At 52.9% G+C, this 12,869-nt stretch overlaps 17 non-coding genes across 17 annotated transcripts; all 17 read left to right on the top strand.

Moving 5' to 3' along the window:
• The first annotated feature begins 66 nt into the window (after nt 1-66).
• On the top strand, nt 67-137 carry TRNAG-GCC (transfer RNA glycine (anticodon GCC)). Its single transcript has one exon. It is a non-coding gene; the product is annotated as a tRNA-Gly (tRNA).
• Nucleotides 138-544: 407 nt separating this feature from the next.
• On the top strand, nt 545-617 carry TRNAA-AGC (transfer RNA alanine (anticodon AGC)). Its single transcript has one exon. It is a non-coding gene; the product is annotated as a tRNA-Ala (tRNA).
• A 1,342-nt stretch (nt 618-1,959) lies between these two features.
• Nucleotides 1,960-2,032, top strand: TRNAA-AGC (transfer RNA alanine (anticodon AGC)). Its single transcript has one exon. It is a non-coding gene; the product is annotated as a tRNA-Ala (tRNA).
• An 863-nt stretch (nt 2,033-2,895) lies between these two features.
• On the top strand, nt 2,896-2,966 carry TRNAG-GCC (transfer RNA glycine (anticodon GCC)). The gene has a single exon. It is a non-coding gene; the product is annotated as a tRNA-Gly (tRNA).
• Nucleotides 2,967-3,373: 407 nt separating this feature from the next.
• Nucleotides 3,374-3,446, top strand: TRNAA-AGC (transfer RNA alanine (anticodon AGC)). Its single transcript has one exon. It is a non-coding gene; the product is annotated as a tRNA-Ala (tRNA).
• Nucleotides 3,447-4,309: 863 nt separating this feature from the next.
• On the top strand, nt 4,310-4,380 carry TRNAG-GCC (transfer RNA glycine (anticodon GCC)). Its single transcript has one exon. It is a non-coding gene; the product is annotated as a tRNA-Gly (tRNA).
• A 408-nt stretch (nt 4,381-4,788) lies between these two features.
• TRNAA-AGC (transfer RNA alanine (anticodon AGC)) lies at nt 4,789-4,861 on the top strand. Its single transcript has one exon. It is a non-coding gene; the product is annotated as a tRNA-Ala (tRNA).
• An 863-nt stretch (nt 4,862-5,724) lies between these two features.
• Nucleotides 5,725-5,795, top strand: TRNAG-GCC (transfer RNA glycine (anticodon GCC)). The gene has a single exon. It is a non-coding gene; the product is annotated as a tRNA-Gly (tRNA).
• Nucleotides 5,796-6,203: 408 nt separating this feature from the next.
• TRNAA-AGC (transfer RNA alanine (anticodon AGC)) lies at nt 6,204-6,276 on the top strand. The gene has a single exon. It is a non-coding gene; the product is annotated as a tRNA-Ala (tRNA).
• Nucleotides 6,277-7,139: 863 nt separating this feature from the next.
• Nucleotides 7,140-7,210, top strand: TRNAG-GCC (transfer RNA glycine (anticodon GCC)). The gene has a single exon. It is a non-coding gene; the product is annotated as a tRNA-Gly (tRNA).
• Nucleotides 7,211-7,618: 408 nt separating this feature from the next.
• Nucleotides 7,619-7,691, top strand: TRNAA-AGC (transfer RNA alanine (anticodon AGC)). Its single transcript has one exon. It is a non-coding gene; the product is annotated as a tRNA-Ala (tRNA).
• An 863-nt stretch (nt 7,692-8,554) lies between these two features.
• TRNAG-GCC (transfer RNA glycine (anticodon GCC)) lies at nt 8,555-8,625 on the top strand. Its single transcript has one exon. It is a non-coding gene; the product is annotated as a tRNA-Gly (tRNA).
• A 1,343-nt stretch (nt 8,626-9,968) lies between these two features.
• TRNAG-GCC (transfer RNA glycine (anticodon GCC)) lies at nt 9,969-10,039 on the top strand. Its single transcript has one exon. It is a non-coding gene; the product is annotated as a tRNA-Gly (tRNA).
• A 407-nt stretch (nt 10,040-10,446) lies between these two features.
• Nucleotides 10,447-10,519, top strand: TRNAA-AGC (transfer RNA alanine (anticodon AGC)). The gene has a single exon. It is a non-coding gene; the product is annotated as a tRNA-Ala (tRNA).
• An 863-nt stretch (nt 10,520-11,382) lies between these two features.
• TRNAG-GCC (transfer RNA glycine (anticodon GCC)) lies at nt 11,383-11,453 on the top strand. The gene has a single exon. It is a non-coding gene; the product is annotated as a tRNA-Gly (tRNA).
• Nucleotides 11,454-11,861: 408 nt separating this feature from the next.
• On the top strand, nt 11,862-11,934 carry TRNAA-AGC (transfer RNA alanine (anticodon AGC)). The gene has a single exon. It is a non-coding gene; the product is annotated as a tRNA-Ala (tRNA).
• Nucleotides 11,935-12,797: 863 nt separating this feature from the next.
• On the top strand, nt 12,798-12,868 carry TRNAG-GCC (transfer RNA glycine (anticodon GCC)). Its single transcript has one exon. It is a non-coding gene; the product is annotated as a tRNA-Gly (tRNA).
• Nucleotide 12,869: the final 1 nt, after the last annotated feature.

The raw sequence follows: 12,869 nt of genomic DNA, 5'->3' as shown, positions 1-12,869 counted from the left end.
GGGCAAAAGCTGGACTCTCCTAGACCAGCTGAGCGAGGAGGGTGATGGCGCCGGCCCCGGCGTGGCGCATTGGTGGTTCAGTGGTAGAATTCTCGCCTGCCACGCGGGAGGCCCGGGTTCGATTCCCGGCCAATGCAATTATGGTGTCTTTGTCTTTAAAGCCCCCCCTTCCCCCCCCCGGGTAGCTCTCTCCCGCCAATTTCAAGTCCGGTGGAATGCATCAAGGCACAAGGTGTTTATTGTCTAGAACGTACTAGGTGGTGGGAAGGTTCTTTTGGAAACCACCTTCTCCTAATGACATCATTGAAACCCATGAGGTCATACTTCCGAAAGGGATCAGTTGTCAATGGACTCACGAAGGGAGAAAAAAAATGGGGGGACTCTGAGGAAGGGAGAGTGCAAACCTTCGAAGCTCGGAAAACGGGTGGCTGTCCTGGTGTCTAGCGGCCAGAGCAGGTTGTGGATTTTGCAAAACTGCATATATTACGCATAGCACATAAGAGGACAGGGATCAGCCATAGCGCCAACGGGGAGCCCAAGCAAAGGGGGATTAGCTCAAGTGGTAGAGCGCTCGCTTAGCATGCGAGAGGTAGCGGGATCGATGCCCGCATTCTCCAAACGCTGCCTTCCTGGGAGGCACCTGGCTTTTGCGTTTGTTGTTGAAGCTTGGAACCGAGCGCCGCGAGCAACATGGGAAGCCAGAGTCCTCCTCATAACATGTGCCAAGGCGGCGTTGACGCGTTTTTTTTTTTGAGGCAGCTGTGGCTTCAGCCAAAGTCAGGCAGGCAGTATTGGACAAAAGCAATCCATTAAAGAAAGCACGGCCAGGCTTCCTTTGCCAAGAGACAATATTGCATTAGCACAAAAGGTGCCCGTGCCATCCTTATGCTGAGGGTTTTGGACTCGTTTAACCACCAGAATCAGGTTCAACTTCTCTTTGTGTGTGAAAGAGCGCCCTTTGGCCCCACTAGCAAATATCGACTGGCATAGGAAAAGGCAACGTAGCAGAGGATGGTTTCGATCCATCGACCTCTGGGTTATGGGCCCAGCACGCTTCCGCTGCGCCACTCTGCTCTTGCTGCCGAGCTGGTGCATCGACAACAAAATGTGGATCTAGTTTGCTACCGATCCCATGGGGAGTGGGTCCATCTGGCAAAGTCACAATGTAGATGACGAGGCGTTTCCATCGATGTTGACAAGCAAAAGGTGCCAGTGCCATCCTTATGCTGAGGGTTTTGGCTCAGCACGCTTCCGCTGCGCCACTCTGCTCTTGTTGCTGAGGAGGAGCATCAACAACAAAATGTGGATCTAGTTTGCTACCGATCCCATGGGGAGTGGGTCCATCTGGCAAAGTCACAATGTAGATGACAAGGCGTTTCCATCGATGTTGACAAGCTAATGCCAAGTCAAGTCTGGGCAAAAGCTGGACTCTCCTAGACCAGCTGAGCGAGGAGGGTGATGGCGCCAGCCCCGGCGTGGCGCATTGGTGGTTCAGTGGTAGAATTCTCGCCTGCCACGCGGGAGGCCCGGGTTCGGTTCCCGGCCAATGCAATTATGGTGTCTTTGTCTTTAAAGCCCCCCCTTCCCCCCCCCCGGGTAGCTCTCTCCCGCCAATTTCAAGTCCGGTGGAATGCATCAAGGCACAAGGTGTTTATTGTCTAGAACGTACTAGGTGGTGGGAAGGTTCTTTTGGAAACCACCTTCTCCTAATGACATCATTGAAACCCATGAGGTCATACTTCCGAAAGGGATCAGTTGTCAATGGACTCACGAAGGGAGAAAAAAAATGGGGGGACTCTGAGGAAGGGAGAGTGCAAACCTTCGAAGCTCGGAAAACGGGTGGCTGTCCTGGTGTCTAGCGGCCAGAGCAGGTTGTGGATTTTGCAAAACTGCATATATTACGCATAGCACATAAGAGGACAGGGATCAGCCATAGCGCCAACGGGGAGCCCAAGCAAAGGGGGATTAGCTCAAGTGGTAGAGCGCTCGCTTAGCATGCGAGAGGTAGCGGGATCGATGCCCGCATTCTCCAAATGCTGCCTTCCTGGGAGGCACCTGGCTTTTGCGTTTGTTGTTGAAGCTTGGAACCGAGCGCCGCGAGCAACATGGGAAGCCAGAGTCCTCCTCATAACATGTGCCAAGGCGGCGTTGACGCGTTTTTTTTTTTGAGGCAGCTGTGGCTTCAGCCAAAGTCAGGCAGGCAGTATTGGACAAAAGCAATCCATTAAAGAAAGCACGGCCAGGCTTCCTTTGCCAAGAGACAATATTGCATTAGCACAAAAGGTGCCCGTGCCATCCTTATGCTGAGGGTTTTGGACTCGTTTAACCACCAGAATCAGGTTCAACTTCTCTTTGTGTGTGAAAGAGCGCCCTTTGGCCCCACTAGCAAATATCGACTGGCATAGGAAAAGGCAACGTAGCAGAGGATGGTTTCGATCCATCGACCTCTGGGTTATGGGCCCAGCACGCTTCCGCTGCGCCACTCTGCTCTTGCTGCCGAGCTGGTGCATCGACAACAAAATGTGGATCTAGTTTGCTACCGATCCCATGGGGAGTGGGTCCATCTGGCAAAGTCACAATGTAGATGACGAGGCGTTTCCATCGATGTTGACAAGCAAAAGGTGCCAGTGCCATCCTTATGCTGAGGGTTTTGGCTCAGCACGCTTCCGCTGCGCCACTCTGCTCTTGTTGCTGAGGAGGAGCATCAACAACAAAATGTGGATCTAGTTTGCTACCGATCCCATGGGGAGTGGGTCCATCTGGCAAAGTCACAATGTAGATGACAAGGCGTTTCCATCGATGTTGACAAGCTAATGCCAAGTCAAGTCTGGGCAAAAGCTGGACTCTCCTAGACCAGCTGAGCGAGGAGGGTGATGGCGCCGGCCCCGGCGTGGCGCATTGGTGGTTCAGTGGTAGAATTCTCGCCTGCCACGCGGGAGGCCCGGGTTCGATTCCCGGCCAATGCAATTATGGTGTCTTTGTCTTTAAAGCCCCCCCTTCCCCCCCCCGGGTAGCTCTCTCCCGCCAATTTCAAGTCCGGTGGAATGCATCAAGGCACAAGGTGTTTATTGTCTAGAACGTACTAGGTGGTGGGAAGGTTCTTTTGGAAACCACCTTCTCCTAATGACATCATTGAAACCCATGAGGTCATACTTCCGAAAGGGATCAGTTGTCAATGGACTCACGAAGGGAGAAAAAAAATGGGGGGACTCTGAGGAAGGGAGAGTGCAAACCTTCGAAGCTCGGAAAACGGGTGGCTGTCCTGGTGTCTAGCGGCCAGAGCAGGTTGTGGATTTTGCAAAACTGCATATATTACGCATAGCACATAAGAGGACAGGGATCAGCCATAGCGCCAACGGGGAGCCCAAGCAAAGGGGGATTAGCTCAAGTGGTAGAGCGCTCGCTTAGCATGCGAGAGGTAGCGGGATCGATGCCCGCATTCTCCAAACGCTGCCTTCCTGGGAGGCACCTGGCTTTTGCGTTTGTTGTTGAAGCTTGGAACCGAGCGCCGCGAGCAACATGGGAAGCCAGAGTCCTCCTCATAACATGTGCCAAGGCGGCGTTGACGCGTTTTTTTTTTTGAGGCAGCTGTGGCTTCAGCCAAAGTCAGGCAGGCAGTATTGGACAAAAGCAATCCATTAAAGAAAGCACGGCCAGGCTTCCTTTGCCAAGAGACAATATTGCATTAGCACAAAAGGTGCCCGTGCCATCCTTATGCTGAGGGTTTTGGACTCGTTTAACCACCAGAATCAGGTTCAACTTCTCTTTGTGTGTGAAAGAGCGCCCTTTGGCCCCACTAGCAAATATCGACTGGCATAGGAAAAGGCAACGTAGCAGAGGATGGTTTCGATCCATCGACCTCTGGGTTATGGGCCCAGCACGCTTCCGCTGCGCCACTCTGCTCTTGCTGCCGAGCGGGTGCATCGACAACAAAATGTGGATCTAGTTTGCTACCGATCCCATGGGGAGTGGGTCCATCTGGCAAAGTCACAATGTAGATGACGAGGCGTTTCCATCGATGTTGACAAGCAAAAGGTGCCAGTGCCATCCTTATGCTGAGGGTTTTGGCTCAGCACGCTTCCGCTGCGCCACTCTGCTCTTGTTGCTGAGGAGGAGCATCAACAACAAAATGTGGATCTAGTTTGCTACCGATCCCATGGGGAGTGGGTCCATCTGGCAAAGTCACAATGTAGATGACAAGGCGTTTCCATCGATGTTGACAAGCTAATGCCAAGTCAAGTCTGGGCAAAAGCTGGACTCTCCTAGACCAGCTGAGCGAGGAGGGTGATGGCGCCGGCCCCGGCGTGGCGCATTGGTGGTTCAGTGGTAGAATTCTCGCCTGCCACGCGGGAGGCCCGGGTTCGATTCCCGGCCAATGCAATTATGGTGTCTTTGTCTTTAAAGCCCCCCCTTCCCCCCCCCCGGGTAGCTCTCTCCCGCCAATTTCAAGTCCGGTGGAATGCATCAAGGCACAAGGTGTTTATTGTCTAGAACGTACTAGGTGGTGGGAAGGTTCTTTTGGAAACCACCTTCTCCTAATGACATCATTGAAACCCATGAGGTCATACTTCCGAAAGGGATCAGTTGTCAATGGACTCACGAAGGGAGAAAAAAAATGGGGGGACTCTGAGGAAGGGAGAGTGCAAACCTTCGAAGCTCGGAAAACGGGTGGCTGTCCTGGTGTCTAGCGGCCAGAGCAGGTTGTGGATTTTGCAAAACTGCATATATTACGCATAGCACATAAGAGGACAGGGATCAGCCATAGCGCCAACGGGAAGCCCAAGCAAAGGGGGATTAGCTCAAGTGGTAGAGCGCTCGCTTAGCATGCGAGAGGTAGCGGGATCGATGCCCGCATTCTCCAAACGCTGCCTTCCTGGGAGGCACCTGGCTTTTGCGTTTGTTGTTGAAGCTTGGAACCGAGCGCCGCGAGCAACATGGGAAGCCAGAGTCCTCCTCATAACATGTGCCAAGGCGGCGTTGACGCGTTTTTTTTTTTGAGGCAGCTGTGGCTTCAGCCAAAGTCAGGCAGGCAGTATTGGACAAAAGCAATCCATTAAAGAAAGCACGGCCAGGCTTCCTTTGCCAAGAGACAATATTGCATTAGCACAAAAGGTGCCCGTGCCATCCTTATGCTGAGGGTTTTGGACTCGTTTAACCACCAGAATCAGGTTCAACTTCTCTTTGTGTGTGAAAGAGCGCCCTTTGGCCCCACTAGCAAATATCGACTGGCATAGGAAAAGGCAACGTAGCAGAGGATGGTTTCGATCCATCGACCTCTGGGTTATGGGCCCAGCACGCTTCCGCTGCGCCACTCTGCTCTTGCTGCCGAGCTGGTGCATCGACAACAAAATGTGGATCTAGTTTGCTACCGATCCCATGGGGAGTGGGTCCATCTGGCAAAGTCACAATGTAGATGACGAGGCGTTTCCATCGATGTTGACAAGCAAAAGGTGCCAGTGCCATCCTTATGCTGAGGGTTTTGGCTCAGCACGCTTCCGCTGCGCCACTCTGCTCTTGTTGCTGAGGAGGAGCATCAACAACAAAATGTGGATCTAGTTTGCTACCGATCCCATGGGGAGTGGGTCCATCTGGCAAAGTCACAATGTAGATGACAAGGCGTTTCCATCGATGTTGACAAGCTAATGCCAAGTCAAGTCTGGGCAAAAGCTGGACTCTCCTAGACCAGCTGAGCGAGGAGGGTGATGGCGCCGGCCCCGGCGTGGCGCATTGGTGGTTCAGTGGTAGAATTCTCGCCTGCCACGCGGGAGGCCCGGGTTCGATTCCCGGCCAATGCAATTATGGTGTCTTTGTCTTTAAAGCCCCCCCTTCCCCCCCCCCGGGTAGCTCTCTCCCGCCAATTTCAAGTCCGGTGGAATGCATCAAGGCACAAGGTGTTTATTGTCTAGAACGTACTAGGTGGTGGGAAGGTTCTTTTGGAAACCACCTTCTCCTAATGACATCATTGAAACCCATGAGGTCATACTTCCGAAAGGGATCAGTTGTCAATGGACTCACGAAGGGAGAAAAAAAATGGGGGGACTCTGAGGAAGGGAGAGTGCAAACCTTCGAAGCTCGGAAAACGGGTGGCTGTCCTGGTGTCTAGCGGCCAGAGCAGGTTGTGGATTTTGCAAAACTGCATATATTACGCATAGCACATAAGAGGACAGGGATCAGCCATAGCGCCAACGGGGAGCCCAAGCAAAGGGGGATTAGCTCAAGTGGTAGAGCGCTCGCTTAGCATGCGAGAGGTAGCGGGATCGATGCCCGCATTCTCCAAACGCTGCCTTCCTGGGAGGCACCTGGCTTTTGCGTTTGTTGTTGAAGCTTGGAACCGAGCGCCGCGAGCAACATGGGAAGCCAGAGTCCTCCTCATAACATGTGCCAAGGCGGCGTTGACGCGTTTTTTTTTTTGAGGCAGCTGTGGCTTCAGCCAAAGTCAGGCAGGCAGTATTGGACAAAAGCAATCCATTAAAGAAAGCACGGCCAGGCTTCCTTTGCCAAGAGACAATATTGCATTAGCACAAAAGGTGCCCGTGCCATCCTTATGCTGAGGGTTTTGGACTCGTTTAACCACCAGAATCAGGTTCAACTTCTCTTTGTGTGTGAAAGAGCGCCCTTTGGCCCCACTAGCAAATATCGACTGGCATAGGAAAAGGCAACGTAGCAGAGGATGGTTTCGATCCATCGACCTCTGGGTTATGGGCCCAGCACGCTTCCGCTGCGCCACTCTGCTCTTGCTGCCGAGCTGGTGCATCGACAACAAAATGTGGATCTAGTTTGCTACCGATCCCATGGGGAGTGGGTCCATCTGGCAAAGTCACAATGTAGATGACGAGGCGTTTCCATCGATGTTGACAAGCAAAAGGTGCCAGTGCCATCCTTATGCTGAGGGTTTTGGCTCAGCACGCTTCCGCTGCGCCACTCTGCTCTTGTTGCTGAGGAGGAGCATCAACAACAAAATGTGGATCTAGTTTGCTACCGATCCCATGGGGAGTGGGTCCATCTGGCAAAGTCACAATGTAGATGACAAGGCGTTTCCATCGATGTTGACAAGCTAATGCCAAGTCAAGTCTGGGCAAAAGCTGGACTCTCCTAGACCAGCTGAGCGAGGAGGGTGATGGCGCCGGCCCCGGCGTGGCGCATTGGTGGTTCAGTGGTAGAATTCTCGCCTGCCACGCGGGAGGCCCGGGTTCGATTCCCGGCCAATGCAATTATGGTGTCTTTGTCTTTAAAGCCCCCCCTTCCCCCCCCCCGGGTAGCTCTCTCCCGCCAATTTCAAGTCCGGTGGAATGCATCAAGGCACAAGGTGTTTATTGTCTAGAACGTACTAGGTGGTGGGAAGGTTCTTTTGGAAACCACCTTCTCCTAATGACATCATTGAAACCCATGAGGTCATACTTCCGAAAGGGATCAGTTGTCAATGGACTCACGAAGGGAGAAAAAAAATGGGGGGACTCTGAGGAAGGGAGAGTGCAAACCTTCGAAGCTCGGAAAACGGGTGGCTGTCCTGGTGTCTAGCGGCCAGAGCAGGTTGTGGATTTTGCAAAACTGCATATATTACGCATAGCACATAAGAGGACAGGGATCAGCCATAGCGCCAACGGGGAGCCCAAGCAAAGGGGGATTAGCTCAAGTGGTAGAGCGCTCGCTTAGCATGCGAGAGGTAGCGGGATCGATGCCCGCATTCTCCAAACGCTGCCTTCCTGGGAGGCACCTGGCTTTTGCGTTTGTTGTTGAAGCTTGGAACCGAGCGCCGCGAGCAACATGGGAAGCCAGAGTCCTCCTCATAACATGTGCCAAGGCGGCGTTGACGCGTTTTTTTTTTTGAGGCAGCTGTGGCTTCAGCCAAAGTCAGGCAGGCAGTATTGGACAAAAGCAATCCATTAAAGAAAGCACGGCCAGGCTTCCTTTGCCAAGAGACAATATTGCATTAGCACAAAAGGTGCCCGTGCCATCCTTATGCTGAGGGTTTTGGACTCGTTTAACCACCAGAATCAGGTTCAACTTCTCTTTGTGTGTGAAAGAGCGCCCTTTGGCCCCACTAGCAAATATCGACTGGCATAGGAAAAGGCAACGTAGCAGAGGATGGTTTCGATCCATCGACCTCTGGGTTATGGGCCCAGCACGCTTCCGCTGCGCCACTCTGCTCTTGCTGCCGAGCTGGTGCATCGACAACAAAATGTGGATCTAGTTTGCTACCGATCCCATGGGGAGTGGGTCCATCTGGCAAAGTCACAATGTAGATGACGAGGCGTTTCCATCGATGTTGACAAGCAAAAGGTGCCAGTGCCATCCTTATGCTGAGGGTTTTGGCTCAGCACGCTTCCGCTGCGCCACTCTGCTCTTGTTGCTGAGGAGGAGCATCAACAACAAAATGTGGATCTAGTTTGCTACCGATCCCATGGGGAGTGGGTCCATCTGGCAAAGTCACAATGTAGATGACAAGGCGTTTCCATCGATGTTGACAAGCTAATGCCAAGTCAAGTCTGGGCAAAAGCTGGACTCTCCTAGACCAGCTGAGCGAGGAGGGTGATGGCGCCGGCCCCGGCGTGGCGCATTGGTGGTTCAGTGGTAGAATTCTCGCCTGCCACGCGGGAGGCCCGGGTTCGATTCCCGGCCAATGCAATTATGGTGTCTTTGTCTTTAAAGCCCCCCCTTCCCCCCCCCGGGTAGCTCTCTCCCGCCAATTTCAAGTCCGGTGGAATGCATCAAGGCACAAGGTGTTTATTGTCTAGAACGTACTAGGTGGTGGGAAGGTTCTTTTGGAAACCACCTTCTCCTAATGACATCATTGAAACCCATGAGGTCATACTTCCGAAAGGGATCAGTTGTCAATGGACTCACGAAGGGAGAAAAAAAATGGGGGGACTCTGAGGAAGGGAGAGTGCAAACCTTCGAAGCTCGGAAAACGGGTGGCTGTCCTGGTGTCTAGCGGCCAGAGCAGGTTGTGGATTTTGCAAAACTGCATATATTACGCATAGCACATAAGAGGACAGGGATCAGCCATAGCGCCAACGGGGAGCCCAAGCAAAGGGGGATTAGCTCAAGTGGTAGAGCGCTCGCTTAGCATGCGAGAGGTAGTGGGATCGATGCCCGCATTCTCCAAACGCTGCCTTCCTGGGAGGCACCTGGCTTTTGCGTTTGTTGTTGAAGCTTGGAACCGAGCGCCGCGAGCAACATGGGAAGCCAGAGTCCTCCTCATAACATGTGCCAAGGCGGCGTTGACGCGTTTTTTTTTTTGAGGCAGCTGTGGCTTCAGCCAAAGTCAGGCAGGCAGTATTGGACAAAAGCAATCCATTAAAGAAAGCACGGCCAGGCTTCCTTTGCCAAGAGACAATATTGCATTAGCACAAAAGGTGCCCGTGCCATCCTTATGCTGAGGGTTTTGGACTCGTTTAACCACCAGAATCAGGTTCAACTTCTCTTTGTGTGTGAAAGAGCGCCCTTTGGCCCCACTAGCAAATATCGACTGGCATAGGAAAAGGCAACGTAGCAGAGGATGGTTTCGATCCATCGACCTCTGGGTTATGGGCCCAGCACGCTTCCGCTGCGCCACTCTGCTCTTGCTGCCGAGCTGGTGCATCGACAACAAAATGTGGATCTAGTTTGCTACCGATCCCATGGGGAGTGGGTCCATCTGGCAAAGTCACAATGTAGATGACGAGGCGTTTCCATCGATGTTGACAAGCAAAAGGTGCCAGTGCCATCCTTATGCTGAGGGTTTTGGCTCAGCACGCTTCCGCTGCGCCACTCTGCTCTTGTTGCTGAGGAGGAGCATCAACAACAAAATGTGGATCTAGTTTGCTACCGATCCCATGGGGAGTGGGTCCATCTGGCAAAGTCACAATGTAGATGACAAGGCGTTTCCATCGATGTTGACAAGCTAATGCCAAGTCAAGTCTGGGCAAAAGCTGGACTCTCCTAGACCAGCTGAGCGAGGAGGGTGATGGCGCCGGCCCCGGCGTGGCGCATTGGTGGTTCAGTGGTAGAATTCTCGCCTGCCACGCGGGAGGCCCGGGTTCGATTCCCGGCCAATGCAATTATGGTGTCTTTGTCTTTAAAGCCCCCCCTTCCCCCCCCCGGGTAGCTCTCTCCCGCCAATTTCAAGTCCGGTGGAATGCATCAAGGCACAAGGTGTTTATTGTCTAGAACGTACTAGGTGGTGGGAAGGTTCTTTTGGAAACCACCTTCTCCTAATGACATCATTGAAACCCATGAGGTCATACTTCCGAAAGGGATCAGTTGTCAATGGACTCACGAAGGGAGAAAAAAAATGGGGGGACTCTGAGGAAGGGAGAGTGCAAACCTTCGAAGCTCGGAAAACGGGTGGCTGTCCTGGTGTCTAGCGGCCAGAGCAGGTTGTGGATTTTGCAAAACTGCATATATTACGCATAGCACATAAGAGGACAGGGATCAGCCATAGCGCCAACGGGGAGCCCAATCAAAGGGGGATTAGCTCAAGTGGTAGAGCGCTCGCTTAGCATGCGAGAGGTAGCGGGATCGATGCCCGCATTCTCCAAACGCTGCCTTCCTGGGAGGCACCTGGCTTTTGCGTTTGTTGTTGAAGCTTGGAACCGAGCGCCGCGAGCAACATGGGAAGCCAGAGTCCTCCTCATAACATGTGCCAAGGCGGCGTTGACGCGTTTTTTTTTTTGAGGCAGCTGTGGCTTCAGCCAAAGTCAGGCAGGCAGTATTGGACAAAAGCAATCCATTAAAGAAAGCACGGCCAGGCTTCCTTTGCCAAGAGACAATATTGCATTAGCACAAAAGGTGCCCGTGCCATCCTTATGCTGAGGGTTTTGGACTCGTTTAACCACCAGAATCAGGTTCAACTTCTCTTTGTGTGTGAAAGAGCGCCCTTTGGCCCCACTAGCAAATATCGACTGGCATAGGAAAAGGCAACGTAGCAGAGGATGGTTTCGATCCATCGACCTCTGGGTTATGGGCCCAGCACGCTTCCGCTGCGCCACTCTGCTCTTGCTGCCGAGCTGGTGCATCGACAACAAAATGTGGATCTAGTTTGCTACCGATCCCATGGGGAGTGGGTCCATCTGGCAAAGTCACAATGTAGATGACGAGGCGTTTCCATCGATGTTGACAAGCAAAAGGTGCCAGTGCCATCCTTATGCTGAGGGTTTTGGCTCAGCACGCTTCCGCTGCGCCACTCTGCTCTTGTTGCTGAGGAGGAGCATCAACAACAAAATGTGGATCTAGTTTGCTACCGATCCCATGGGGAGTGGGTCCATCTGGCAAAGTCACAATGTAGATGACAAGGCGTTTCCATCGATGTTGACAAGCTAATGCCAAGTCAAGTCTGGGCAAAAGCTGGACTCTCCTAGACCAGCTGAGCGAGGAGGGTGATGGCGCCGGCCCCGGCGTGGCGCATTGGTGGTTCAGTGGTAGAATTCTCGCCTGCCACGCGGGAGGCCCGGGTTCGATTCCCGGCCAATGCAATTATGGTGTCTTTGTCTTTAAAGCCCCCCCTTCCCCCCCCCCGGGTAGCTCTCTCCCGCCAATTTCAAGTCCGGTGGAATGCATCAAGGCACAAGGTGTTTATTGTCTAGAACGTACTAGGTGGTGGGAAGGTTCTTTTGGAAACCACCTTCTCCTAATGACATCATTGAAACCCATGAGGTCATACTTCCGAAAGGGATCAGTTGTCAATGGACTCACGAAGGGAGAAAAAAAATGGGGGGACTCTGAGGAAGGGAGAGTGCAAACCTTCGAAGCTCGGAAAACGGGTGGCTGTCCTGGTGTCTAGCGGCCAGAGCAGGTTGTGGATTTTGCAAAACTGCATATATTACGCATAGCACATAAGAGGACAGGGATCAGCCATAGCGCCAACGGGGAGCCCAAGCAAAGGGGGATTAGCTCAAGTGGTAGAGCGCTCGCTTAGCATGCGAGAGGTAGCGGGATCGATGCCCGCATTCTCCAAACGCTGCCTTCCTGGGAGGCACCTGGCTTTTGCGTTTGTTGTTGAAGCTTGGAACCGAGCGCCGCGAGCAACATGGGAAGCCAGAGTCCTCCTCATAACATGTGCCAAGGCGGCGTTGACGCGTTTTTTTTTTTGAGGCAGCTGTGGCTTCAGCCAAAGTCAGGCAGGCAGTATTGGACAAAAGCAATCCATTAAAGAAAGCACGGCCAGGCTTCCTTTGCCAAGAGACAATATTGCATTAGCACAAAAGGTGCCCGTGCCATCCTTATGCTGAGGGTTTTGGACTCGTTTAACCACCAGAATCAGGTTCAACTTCTCTTTGTGTGTGAAAGAGCGCCCTTTGGCCCCACTAGCAAATATCGACTGGCATAGGAAAAGGCAACGTAGCAGAGGATGGTTTCGATCCATCGACCTCTGGGTTATGGGCCCAGCACGCTTCCGCTGCGCCACTCTGCTCTTGCTGCCAAGCTGGTGCATCGACAACAAAATGTGGATCTAGTTTGCTACCGATCCCATGGGGAGTGGGTCCATCTGGCAAAGTCACAATGTAGATGACGAGGCGTTTCCATCGATGTTGACAAGCAAAAGGTGCCAGTGCCATCCTTATGCTGAGGGTTTTGGCTCAGCACGCTTCCGCTGCGCCACTCTGCTCTTGTTGCTGAGGAGGAGCATCAACAACAAAATGTGGATCTAGTTTGCTACCGATCCCATGGGGAGTGGGTCCATCTGGCAAAGTCACAATGTAGATGACAAGGCGTTTCCATCGATGTTGACAAGCTAATGCCAAGTCAAGTCTGGGCAAAAGCTGGACTCTCCTAGACCAGCTGAGCGAGGAGGGTGATGGCGCCGGCCCCGGCGTGGCGCATTGGTGGTTCAGTGGTAGAATTCTCGCCTGCCACGCGGGAGGCCCGGGTTCGATTCCCGGCCAATGCAA

Source organism: Aquarana catesbeiana, linkage group LG04, assembly GCF_042186555.1.
Source record: "Aquarana catesbeiana isolate 2022-GZ linkage group LG04, ASM4218655v1, whole genome shotgun sequence".
NCBI classification, from domain to species: domain Eukaryota; kingdom Metazoa; phylum Chordata; class Amphibia; order Anura; family Ranidae; genus Aquarana; species Aquarana catesbeiana.
This window is presented reverse-complemented; position numbering and strand designations above follow the sequence as displayed.